Here is a 13,108-nt window from a genome sequence, read left to right on the forward strand (position 1 = left end):
CAGGACAGAGTCTGGTATTGCCCTCTCGATCTTACTTTTGCCAGTTCCTAAGGTAGATTTGGGTCTGAGCAATAGGCCTTTGGGAGTATTCTTTTGGAGTACCAGTAGACTGCTGCTTGACTTAGTTACTATCAGCCAATTGGAAGGCTCTGCTGGTTTACGGTGAGAGAACTTCAGGCACCCCTTTGGTCTGGGATTGCTGCTTTAGTTATTCCTGTGCAGCCTTCAGACTGGTTTAGAATCCAGATTTGGGACCCTGCTCTTCTTCTAGGGTCAGAGCCATATAACTTCTCCTTGCTTCTGAACTTGCTTCTTGTTTAGTATATATAGTCTAGGATCAAGGACTACTTTTTTTTTTGCTTTTTTTTTTAGAGGGCAGTTGGGGTTAAGTGACTTTTCCAAGGTCACATGGCTAGTTTTTGTGTTGTTAGTGTCTGAGGTCGAATTTGAACTCAGGTCCTCCTGACTCCAGGGCCAGTGCTCTACTCACTGCACCACCTAGCCGCCCCTCAATGACTACTTTTTACCTTGGACCTGGAATTGGTCCAAGCAACAGAACTGCCGGTTGATAACTGTTCCTATACCCTACACGAGTTTAGAGTGCTTCATTCTAGATCTGGGACCTCATGTTGCCCTGGTGCATAGCCTCTCTTTGCTGGAATGCTTTGAGTGGCATGGTCTTGGCCAGACTTTATTCCCACTGTGTGCAGACTTCTCTTTCTCACTATGTAGACCTGGGCTGAGGAGATTCACTGTGCCTTTTTTCTTGGATTTCTGCGTCAGGATTGGTCTGGTGCATTTTCTAGATCTATTTGGAGGAGGTGTTTTTAATTTGTGTGTGTGTGTGTGTTTATTTTTGTGGGGGAACTTTCTGTACTTCTTTCTTTTTCTCTCTTACTGTTATAGTTTTCTACTTATATTTTTTTAGGTTGTCTTTTACTTCTGTGTGTTGTACTCCCACTCTTTTCTTTCTTTTGTTTCATTGGTAAGACTTGCCATCGCAGATTCCAGTTTTCTGTGTGTATGTGTGGGGGGGAGGGGCAGGATTTGTGATTTTTTTTTGTTTTGTTTTTGTTTTTTATTCTGCCCATCATTTTTGCTGCACAGGTCATAAGTTCTGCTTTCATAATTCTCATTTCTCTTTTGAGCCACTCAGGAACAGTGTGTTGTGATTCCATGTTCTCACATTCTCACAAAAGACAGGATCTTCTGTCTTTTTCAAGTACTGGATCATTTTTCTTTGTTTTACAATTATTTATTCATAGGTACCTGAACTTGTTCTATCTGAACTAGATCTGGAGACCGTATTTCCTTTTCTTGTTAAGTGTTTTCCCTGTTGACTTATCTACTTATGTTCAAAGTCTGTGAATTTTTTTTCTTTCTGAGATTTTTGGTAACTTCAGTCCTCCTCCTTTATTTTTACTTATCACTCACTTTCTGGCTTCCTCCCCTCTGATGGTGGTTTCCTTGGAGGCTTGATCTCAAAGCTTCTCACCTTCATCCCACACTGGCCAATTTATGGTTCACTTGCCTAGGCCCTGCCCCAAGTAACTTTTGGGTCATCAGAAATGACCCCAGCTGCATGCAGTTTTCAGCAAACTTAGTGGAGTGGTGAATAGTACCCACATATACATGCATATACAGTGTCCTGTCCTGGTGTCTTGTCTTTTTCCCCTCTGTTCATTAGTTCTTTGATCTGGCACCAGCAGTTTGGAGCTTTGCAGCTCTGATGATACGAGATTTTGGCTTCTGGAAGGCATTTATTTCTGAAGGGCTATCTGTCATGGCCAGGGCAAATGTTTGCAGCCTGGAGCTGGGATCTCCATGGCACTTAAAAGTGGGAGGGAGACTGGGTTGTGGACATGGATTTTGTTGTAAGCCTGTTTCCTCTCCTTGGTGGCTTTGTTGCCTGTAGGTTGGGAGGTGAGGGCAGGGTGTTAAGTGAGCTCGGGGTCAGTGAGCATTAGTTCATAGGGTTTTTTTCCTTTAAATTTTCTTTTGGATTTTGAGTGTCCTAGATTATGTGGATGTATCCATAGTCTTGATTTGCTTTATCTTTGGTGCATAATTTCTGTTTTAGAGAAATTTGAGAGGCAGGGATCAGAGAAAATGTTGAATCCTTCATCTTGGTGCTTACTTGACCCAGACCCCAATGATCTCTTAATTGAAAGATCTACTAGTCTTTTCTCAGTCCTCTTAATGTCTCTTCTTTTTTTTTTTTTTTTTTTGCTTTTTTTTCTTTGGAGGGGGGAGGGCAGAGCAATTGGGGTTAAGTGACTTGCCCAAGGTCAAAGGGCTAGTAAGTGTTAAGTGTTTGAAGCCAAATTTGACCTCAGGTCCTCCTGACTCTAGGGCTGGTGTTCTATTCACTGTGCCACCTAGCTGTCCCTTAATATCTCTTCTTAATGTCTCTGTAGCTTTTGACACAGTTGACCATTTCCTGAATATTCTCTCCTCTCTGGGTTTTCCCAACTCTTCTCTTTTGGTTTTCCTCCTACCTATCTGACTGCTTCTTCTTAGTCTTCTTTGCTGGATCTTCATCTGGTTTACTCTCCTATTAATTGTGGATGTCCCCTATGGCTCTTTTCATAGGCCTTCATTTCTCTCTGTATTCTCTCATTTGAGAATCTCAACAGTTTCTATCCATTCAGTTCTCTTTGCAGATGATTCTCAGGTATATCTATCCAACTTAATCTCTCTCCTGAGTTTACAGTCATATCTCACAAACTGTCTATTGAATATCTTAAACTGGATGTATCTTAAACTTAACATATCTCAAACAAAATTCATCATCTTTCCTTACTAAAAACTTCCCCTCTTCTGAACTTTCCTATTGTTGTGGGTGCCACCATCCTTTCAATTCAACCCAGCTTTTGCAACCCCATTGTTATCTTCAGTTACTCTCTCACTCCTGGTGTGAGGAACTTCTCATATACAGTTAACTGCTAAAATCGTATAATGTTTCTCTCTAACATGTCTTTTATAGAGTTTTCTTATTCTTCACTCACACAAGCATCACCTAGTTCATGCTTTCAGTAACCTCTTAATAGTCTGGGCTATTCCATTAACTTTCTTGTTGTTCTTCCTGACCCACATCTCTCCTCACTCCAATTCACCTTTCAATCAGCAGCAGTTATTTAACACATTTAACATATAGATATTTTCACACACTCTATGACCCAACCATAATGTTCCTCCCAAAGGATGTGGTGTGTCCATTTTTCCAGTGTTTTGACTAGCTGTACTCCATACTTGGAATGCTCTCTCTCTTTACTTTTGCCTTTTAGTTTTTCTGGCTTCTTTTAAAGACATCTCAAGTGCCATCCTTTCCAGCAGGCCTTTCTACTTCCCCCAGCAGTGGTGCTCATGACTCTTCTTCTAAGGCTGCCTTCCATCTCTCCTTTTTTTTTTTTTTATCTCATAGGTTCCTGTTTATGTATGTATTAAACTTCTCTATTAGAATACAAGTTCCTTGAGGATGGGAGCTGGTTTTACTTTTTCTTTAAATCCCCAGTGCTTTGCACCATGCCTGACAGTACGTGCTAAAATAATGTTGGAAGAATGAACAATTTTGAAAAATGGGATCATTCTGGGGATCGTATTAAGTTTTCTCAGTTCTCAGAAGATGAGACAGTGTTTGAGAAATTTAGAACTGATTTTTATGAGTAAAAATTTTAATTTTTATCTCAGAGTTTGGACACAGGCACAATATAATGGAATGCGAATTTTAAAAAATCTACTGCCTTTCAATTCGGCGACCATTAATTAAGTTACCATGTACTTATTAATGGGGACACAAAGACAAAAAATGAAAAAAACCAGCCCTTTCCAAGTTGAGCTTTTTATTCTAGGGAACTGAAGTGGTGGTGGGGCACACTTACAACATACATCTAAAATAGTAAATATAAGGTAGACTGTGGAAGAATTGTTGTGCTAGGTTCTTTTGGAGAGGTATATTTTGGTACAAATATATTTAATATCTTGAATAAGAATAGAACACATCATTTAAATATTGGTGTGGTGGAATATCCTGGAAATAATGATATGAATAGCATTTGTGAGTTTTTTGGGTTAACATTTCCTGTCTCCCAAGACTTCAAAGACAGTCATGCCTACAGTCTCCTGGATCTTCCAGCTGACTTTAACCTGCTAAAAAATGTTTTGAAGAGCTTACTAAAATATTTTTGTACAATTTTGCTGAATTGACAGTTACTTTCCTTCACTTTATTATGGTTGCTGTAGATTTTTGCTGTCTTAAAAATAGGCTTCATTTCCTCTTTTTTTTTTAATAGTGCTAATGAAAATGACTGTTACTTTAGTTTTTTTTTTTTATGAGAGGGGAAGGTAGGGCAATTGGGGTTAAGTGACTTGCCTAAGGTCACATGGCTTGTTTTTTGTTTGTTTGTTTTGTTTTTTTGTGTGTTAAGTGTCCAAGCCAGATCTGAACCCAGGTCCTCCTGACTCCAGGGCAGTGCTCTATTCACTGAGCCACCTAGCCGCCCCAGATCACAGACTTTTTGTTGATATGGGAATTATTGCATGGTGAATAACTTACAGTACTTTGGAGTCAGGAAGATGGATTCAAATCCCACTCATTCTCTCTAAACCTATTTTCTCCTTTGTTAAAAGGTAGGAGTTCAAATGGATGACCTCTAAGGTCCCTTCCAATTCTAAATCTATGACTACGATCCTGTAATACTTTATTACATGTTCAGCAGTACCACAATGAGCCTTAGTGTGATTAGCAGCATTTCTGAAAATTATATTATATGGTCCCATATTTTTCTTTTTTTTTTTTTTAAGCAATCGGGGTTAAGTAACTTGCTCAAGGTTACACGGCCAGTTATCTCTGGGTGTGGTGCTGAGCATCTGAGCCCAGATTTGATCCAGGTCAGCCCGACACTGGAGCTGGTGCTCCCACTCACTGAGCCACCTGGCCGCCCCTAAGCAATTGGGGTTAAGTAACTTGCTCAAGGTTACACGGCCAGGTGTTGCTGGGTGGGTGCTAAGTGTCTGAGCCCGGGATTTGATCTCCAGGTCTTCTCAACACTGGAGCTGGTGCTCTTACTCGTTGTGCTACCTGGCCGCCCCCATATTTTTTCTTAATGACACACACATCAGATTTGCTTAGTTTAGAAAGCAAAGCTGATTTTTTAAAAAATCATTTTTTTTTTGTCTTGTGACATTGACATTAATAGAAGTGTTGCAGAGATTATGGTGCAGGAAGAATGACCATTTACATTGGTGGTATAGTCTCATGAGAACTACATGTTTACAGAAGTTACTTGGAAATGTTTGTGCCTCTTGCAGAGTGAAGTGATCAGAACTAAAACATTGTACACAATAATAGCAATGTTGTAATTATTAATAACCACGAAAGACTTAGCTACTATGTTAAAATGATCCACATTACCAAAGGACTCATGATGGGAAAATGCCATCTACCTTCAGAGAAAGGACTGATGCACTCTAAATAGATTGAAGCATATTTTTTTCTTTATTTTTCTTGCTACCCTTGTCCTCTCCACCTGCCCCTGGCAAGGCAACTATAATGTGGATTTTTTTTTTTTTGTTGCTTTTTTGGAGGGCAATTGGGGTTAAGTGACTTGCCCAAGGTCACATGGCTAGTTTTTATGTTAAGGGTCTGAGTCCCAATTTGAACTCAGGTCCTCCTGACTCCAGGGCCAGTTCACTGTGCCGCCTAGCCACACCGGAAATATTTTTTAATGATTTCAAGTGTATAATGGATATTGTTATTTCTTGCCTTCCCAGTGGGTGAGAGAGGGGGGTAGGTAGAGGGAGAGAATTGTAACTGAAAATTTAAAAAAAAAAATGTACATCTAGACAGCTTTAATTTATACTTAATTTGCTTTAATTTGTAATGTCCAATGATTTTACTCTGTCATTGCTCTTGGAAAGGGTATAGCACTCTCCTGTAGCTCCAAGTCAAAATCTCTTCTTGGCTATCATTCTCCTATGTATGTTGTGTCCTCTTGTTAGAATGTAAACTCCTTGAGGCTAAAGTCTGTCTTTACTTTTATTTTTTGTGACCTGGTGTTTAGTACAGTGCTTAGCATACTATAAGTGCTGACCATGGAGCAAAATAAACAGTACATTAGAAAATACTTATGAAGCATTCTTTGGATACCACTTGCATCCTATTAGGATAACTTGTTCCAAAAGTTCCATAAGAGAATGCTGTGATCCACTGTTACCATCCAGGATATGTATGATCTGAAAAGGAAATAGATGTATCATATAGCTGGAAGTGGAACAGATGGACAGTCCAAATACTATAAGGATGCCCATGAAATATGAACCCTAAAGGTTCATTCATTATGTTGAGTAGATCCCTCTGTAGCAGGACATGAACAAGAATTGCATGGAATGAGAAGTAGCTGAGGTGGAGGGAACATCTAATAGCTAAGGTCAGTGAAGACTGGAAGAACTTTGCTTTGATTATAATAAGGACTCTGAGTAAGAATTTTGTATTCTTTCATAGATCAAATCAGTCTTAGTGTCACTTTTAAGTGATCCTTCTTGACCTTGATGTTTAATTTGGCCTGAGTCCATCTGACTGTTGATAGGTATGCGTATATGCAAATAATGATGTGCTAGTAACTAAAAGTCCTTAAATGTGATTTTATAGTGATCATTTTACATACTGTGTTCCCTAGTAAAAAACATAGGGAGAGTCCAATATGATAAATATCTAGATATATTTTAAATTTTCTATGTAAATTCTGAGGACTTTATTATGGAATTGTTTTTACTCAGTTGAATGTACTACCTGAATAAATATTGAATATAATTCACCAGAAATGGGTTGTTTTGTTTTTTGTTTTTTTTTTGCTTTTTGGAGGGGGGCAGTTGGGGTTGTGACTTGCCCAAGGTCACACAGCTAGTAAATGTTAAGTGTCAGAGGCTGGATTTGAACTCAGGTCCTCCTGACTCCAGGACCGGTGCTCTATTCACCGTGCCCCACCTAGCTGCCCCTCAAAAGTTAAAGAAGCTCATCATAAAGAAGTTCATGAATTTTCTTTTTAATTTTTTTTATTTTCTTAATTTTGAAAGAAATCCATTTTTCATTACAAGAGGGGTCTTGGTAGGTAAAATAGTATAACTAGGGGCGGCCAGGTGGCTCAGCGAGTAAGAGCACCGGCTCCAGTGTCAGGATGACCTGGGGATCAAATCCAGGCTCCGATACTTAGCACCACACCCAGAAATAACTGGCTGTGTAACCTTGAGCAAGTTACTTAACCCCAATTGCTTTAAAAAAAATAGTATAACTATATGAGCTTTATTGTTATGGTTATTACTTTTATAAAGTTCCATAGTCCTAATTAATTTGATATTAAGTATTCTTATCCTTTAAAAATAATTTTAGGGGTGGCTAGGTGGCACAGTGAATAGAGCACTGGCCCTGGAGTCAGGAGCACCTGATTTCAAATTCAACCTCAGACACTAACTTAACACAAAAACTAGCTGTGTGACCTTGGGCAAGTCACTTAACCCCTAATTGCCCTCCAAAAAAGCAAAAAAAAAAACCCATCTACTAAAAAAATTAATTTTAAGTTTGAAGTCATCAAATAAAATATGAAATGAACAATATTAATCTCAATATGTTCAGAAGGACATTATTTTTACCCCTAATCCCTATCCCATTCTTACCTCCCCTATTACAGTACAGGGCAACACTATTCTCCTACTTCTTTAGGCTCACAACCTAGAAATCATCCTGTCTTCCTCACTATCTCTTATCCTTCCATATCCAATCTGTTAATTGTTGATTTCACAACATCTCTGCTATATGCCCGTTCTCTCCTCTGACACTGCCACCACACTAGTACAGACCCTCATCACCTCATGCCTTCTGGTGGGTCTTAAAGTACAGGACCTGTCATGTCACTCTCCTTATGTTCAATAAACTGTTGTCTTCAAGTTCAATGCAAAGTGCTTTATTTGGCATTCAAAGTCCTTTATGACTGAGCCATGTTCTTAATCCTTATTCACCAACACATTCTTTAGTCCAGTGACAGCGGCTTCCTCGTTGTCCTATGAAGAAGACACTTCCTTTCTTGGCTTCTGGCGTTTACTTTGGCTGCCTCCCAAGCTTGAATGCTCTTCCTCTTACCCTCCCACTGTTGACTTCCCTGGCTTCCTTTAAGTTCCTTTAAATCCCACCTTCTACAAGAAGCATTCCCTAAGCCCTCTTAATTCCAGTGCTGTTTCTTCTGCTAATTTTTCCCTATTTATCTTGTATATAGCTTGCTTTGTCTGTATTTGTTTCATATTGTCTTCCCCCATTAAATTGTAAGCTCTTGAGGTCAGGCAGGGATTGTCTTTTGCCTCTTTTTGTACTGTCTGTGCTTAGCACAGTGCCTGGCACATGATGATGATAGCTAACATTTATATATATGTGCCAGGCACTTTGCTAAGTACTTTACAATTATTATCTTGTTTGATCCTGTTATAAATGAAAATCTGTGTGCTCTGTCTAGAGAATAAACTGTACTTGTTGAGGATCCAGGAAGTTTCATGATCTTTATTTTGCATTTATTCTGTAATGAATAAATGGGTAGCCTCCTGGAAAAGACTACAAAATGCTTGTTTCATTTGACTTTCCTGCTGTTCCTCCCTTCAGAGCTGGTATTGACTCCTGTTCTTCTGGGTTACAACTCTCCAGACCTGCCTTTTAAGCATGCCTGTTAATGAAAAGTCAGTGACCATCCCTCAAATGGTCTGAGCCAGTCTAGCTCAGGCCCCTCTTTACAGATTTATGCCTTCCTGCATGTAAACACCCATTGTTCCTATAGAATCTGTGGAAACCAAACTGCCAGTATTTCTCACAATCCTCATAATAACCCTGGCTATTATTATCCTCATTTTGCAGATAAGGAAACTGAGGCAAATGGATTAAGTGACTCACCCAAAGTCACATAGCTGGTATCTGAGACTGGATTTTGAACTCAGGTTTTTCTCACTCCAGGCCCAGTGTTCTACCTATCTGCATTTAATAAATGTTTATTAATTTATTGATTGATGTAATCTAATTAATACATGTCAAAAAATAGCGATGCTGTGTAGTCAGTGTTTTAGGCACAAGTCTGCCAGAAACAATTTTATTTAACACTATTTTAAGTCCAAGTCTTGAAAGAAAAATGTCTAAATTAGCATAGTTCCCCCATGAACTCAGGCATGTTGCCCTGTCTGAAGATGATTTGAGTTAACATTTGTAGGTATCTTAAACAAGGAAAAAGCCACAATATGTTAAAATATAGTTTGGGATTAACAGTCCAGAACCATAGTCACCAACAATTTTAACTTAATCCTTAATAAGACGATTTAATTATTTCCTTGATTGCTTTGAAAAGGTTTCTTTTCTGAAAATAGAGGAAGGCACTTCTCATAATGGAAAAGTGGGCACTTCCTTTGGTGGAAATCTAAGTGCCTATAAGCAATAATTTTTAACAAAGTTTGGTTTCTACCTTTTTTACTTTTTTTTTTCCCCTAAGGAAGACCTTTTGTTCAAGCCATGTTCTGGTTAAGGTTTTTAGATTAGAGAGAGGTTTATTTCTTTCTGGAGAAACAGAAAAAGAAGATTTTTAAAAATATGCTTCTGTGTATATAAAGATTGTCATAATTTTATAGGCAGGAATTTAAACTTTTTTTTTTTAAAGCAATTGGGGTTAAGTAACTTGCCCAAGTTTACACGGCTAGTTTTTTTGTGTGGGTGTTAAGTGTCTAAGGCTGGAATCGAACTCAGGTTCTCCTGACTCCGGGGCTAGCACTTTACTCACTGTGCCACCTAGCCGGCCCTGGGAATTTTAATTTCTTATAGTTTATTCAGGTTCTTGTGGCTTTTACCAGATCCCAGATATAACTCAGGATTGGTACACCCAAAGATTTAAATCTCTGTTGATTGTTTTTCAAATAAAATATTTTGTTCTAGTTATTATTCTTAATACCACCACCAAGGCCTTTAATTGCCAAATGTTGAAAAAGTAGAGAAATGGAGTTATCTCAGCTACCACTGAAATAAAGGATGCATTTTCCCAATAAGTTTTTATTAGAATGGCTTAACAGAAAACATCTTTTATTCATTTATTAGACAAGCATTTAAGTACCTATTAATATGTGCTACACACTTGGAATTCAAAGACAAAAAACCCCACAGCCACTCCTTTAAGGAAGGAGCTGACATAAGTCAAGTTTAGATTATAAGTGAGAAATGGCAATGGTAAGAAAAAATAAGGCAAAAAGAATATTCTAGAACCACTTTAAAAAAATAGATTGGTATATAGATTGGATTTCATTTGGAAATCCAAACTTCTTTTAAAAAGCATCTACAAAATTATCATTAGAGGAGAAACAAATGTATACAGATGTTAATGCAAAACATATAATCATAATTTTGGGGAAGAATAGAACACTAACAACTCGGGAGAATGAGGAATGGCTTTGTTTAAGAAGAGCTATTACTTTAGTTGATCTATAAGGAATTACTTTTGTGGAAGGAGCACATTCCAGGCATGGGAGGGGCAGTGACTATGCAAGGTGTGAGAGGGAATGTTTGTAACTCCAATCTAGGGAGCACATCAGAGGACTGCTGCTGTGAAAAATGTTAATTTAAGGGTCTAATCTCAAGGTATAATGAATACTGTTCAAGACTAAACCTTATTCAAGAAATTCAAGCATTCACAATGCATAATTTATTACCAAGGTGGCCATATGGCCTTAAGCGAAACATATCACTCAGTATATAACATAACACTCAGTATGTAACATGGCACACAGCATATATCATTACATTCAGTATATCTTATAGCATTCCCCCAAATACTTGTTTATACAATCAGGGGGTCTTAGGACAGAATCTTCCCTAGCACAACACATCCTTAAGGGGAAGCAGAGAATACCACACACTCTGCTTCTAGGTCACAGTAGGTTACTGTCCCCTCAATCCAAACAAAATGTCCAAGTAAATTCTTGGGAGTGTCCCCTTCTCATGCTGCTGTTGCAGGCTTCCACCTGGCAATCTCAGGTGTTCCTTTTGAAACGTGGTATGAAGGGAAAAGAACAGAGACTACAAGACTGACAAAGAAGACAAACATTTATTCACGAGTTCGAACCCGGGTCCAACCATACACTTAAGATGGAGGACCCCGAGTGTCTTCTCGGGCATTCTTTTATACAGTTCTTGGGGAGAGCGGGAAACACAAAGGTCAGGGATTGGGTGACAGACAAGTATGAGCTTTAGAGATAGTGGCTTGGCGCCAATTCTATAGGGGTCAGAGGGGGGTGGTCAAGATTCTTTGGTCACCAGGGAGTCAGGGTGAGGAAGGAATGTGCTGACATTCCTTCTAGCAAGGAGAACAAACAAGTTTATTCCTTGGTATGAGTGGCCCTACCGGAATCAACATTTCTCCTTGCATTTCCTGATTTGGGAGGCCCCTTCTCATTCCCCACTTCTTTTTTGTACGGAATCTAATCTTAGATTTCAAACCTCATGGTCATCTTCGGGGAGTTCATGATAGTGGGGCCTTAAGAGCATAAGGCGGAGATCATCCGTTGGTGTCCTAATAAGGTTCAGGAGAGATCTAAAAAGCACAGGGCCAAAGGTTACAGCCAAAAGGAGTAGCACTAGGGGACCAGTGAGGGCAGTCAACAAGGTGGTGAGCCAAGGGGACCATGAAAAAAAAAGGGATTGATACCAATTGTTCTGGGCCTGGCGTGCCTCTTCCCTATCTGCCAAGCGCTTTCGAAGCTGGCTCAGACCATCCTTTATGATGCCCGAGTGGTTAGCATAAAAAACAACAAGCTTCCCCCAAAGCTAGGCAGAAACCTTCTTGCTTCATAAAGAGGAGATCGAGACCTCTATGATTCTGAAGCACCACTTCAGCCAGGGAGGAGAGAGATTCCTCCAGATGGGCCACAGATCTCTCCAGGGTGCTTAAATCGGTATCAATTTGCCTGCTTAGATAAGAAATTCTCATTACCTTTAACCAAAGCTGTGGTCCCTACTGCAGTGGACCAGGCAATCCCAAGTCCTAAAAGAAGAGGTACAAGTATGGGGGCTCTTTTCTGTCTAGGCAAATTTGCATGCTCTCGCCCACCCTCACCGGAATAAAAGTAAGGAGAGGGGGCCTCAATGCATAGACAAAGGTCAGAGCTGACCAAGGGGAGCATGTGAATAGACAGTTTAGATAAGACTTGGGCCAGGTCGTTAAGGAGACAAAAGGCAAGGATAAAGGAGGGTGTGGGCCAGCCCTGGCCTTGAGGGTTTTGCCTAGGTGGAATTCGGGATAGGGGGAAGGGGCAGAGTAGGAGGTTGGGAAAGGAATTTTACAGATAACAACTTTACAATACAAATTGCAGTTACAATTTCACAGACTGGTTTCACAAGTTGGTTTCACAAATTGACCTAGACCCCAGGTACCCCATCATTCCCCCCTTAAACAGATGACACCCGAAATCATTTGGGGGCACAGGACGATGATCTCAGCCTCCCGAGCTACTTCCCGCTGGGGAGGGGCGAAGAGCTTTCCCTGCCTCTCAGGGTATCATCGTTCAAGGCGTGGGGTCCATAGCCAAGGTCCGGAATTTGGCCGATGCCAGGTCCAAGGGGTGATGGGTAACGACTTCAGGCAACGGTTGATACTCAGCCGACAATGTTCCCGGCAGAAGAGTCACCTGCCAGTGAAGGGTGCTGAGCCTAAAAAAAACACAAATCTAGCAAAAAGATTAGACAAACAAGGGCCAAAAAGGAGTAAGAGAAAATTGACCAGAAGTGGGGTGAGTATGGGCTAGTATAACCCATTACTCAGACTATTTCACTGTCCTTCATATTTTCCCATAGAATAAATAGGCCTTTCAAAATCCCACTAGAGATTTAAAATTTCTTCTAAAAGTATTTTCCCTTCTTTAAAACAGTTCAAGACTCATAAAACCTTTAGAATGATCTTAAGCAGTTTGCATAACTTTCTGTACATGTTCTAATCCTAGATAAAAATAATATTAGATTTTCCAGTAGGCTAACACGAAAGAGCCCACATCCTTTACTGACTCCCTGCTCCGATCATAGAAACCTGCTATAGAAGGAAAAAAA

The 13,108-nt window shown here is 39.7% G+C and overlaps 1 protein-coding gene and 1 long non-coding RNA gene across 6 annotated transcripts in view; one reads left to right on the forward strand and one right to left on the reverse strand.

The window, feature by feature from the left end:
* ANKS1A (ankyrin repeat and sterile alpha motif domain containing 1A) overlaps positions 1-13,108 on the forward strand; it is a 270,152-nt gene that overhangs the window by 12,778 nt on the left and 244,266 nt on the right. The window lies entirely within an intron of this gene.
* The window catches only part of LOC138150106 (uncharacterized), a 4,176-nt gene continuing 1,118 nt past the window's right edge, over positions 10,051-13,108 (reverse strand). Inside the window, exon 2 of the long non-coding RNA XR_011165513.1 lies at positions 10,051-11,050. This is a non-coding gene — a long non-coding RNA (uncharacterized lncRNA). The remainder of the gene's footprint in view (positions 11,051-13,108) is intronic.

The sequence above is a fragment of the Petaurus breviceps genome, unplaced genomic scaffold, assembly GCF_028583685.1.
Source record: "Petaurus breviceps papuanus isolate PSGF00001 unplaced genomic scaffold, PetGlider_PUasm1.0 90865, whole genome shotgun sequence".
Taxonomy (NCBI): Eukaryota; Metazoa; Chordata; class Mammalia; order Diprotodontia; family Petauridae; genus Petaurus; species Petaurus breviceps.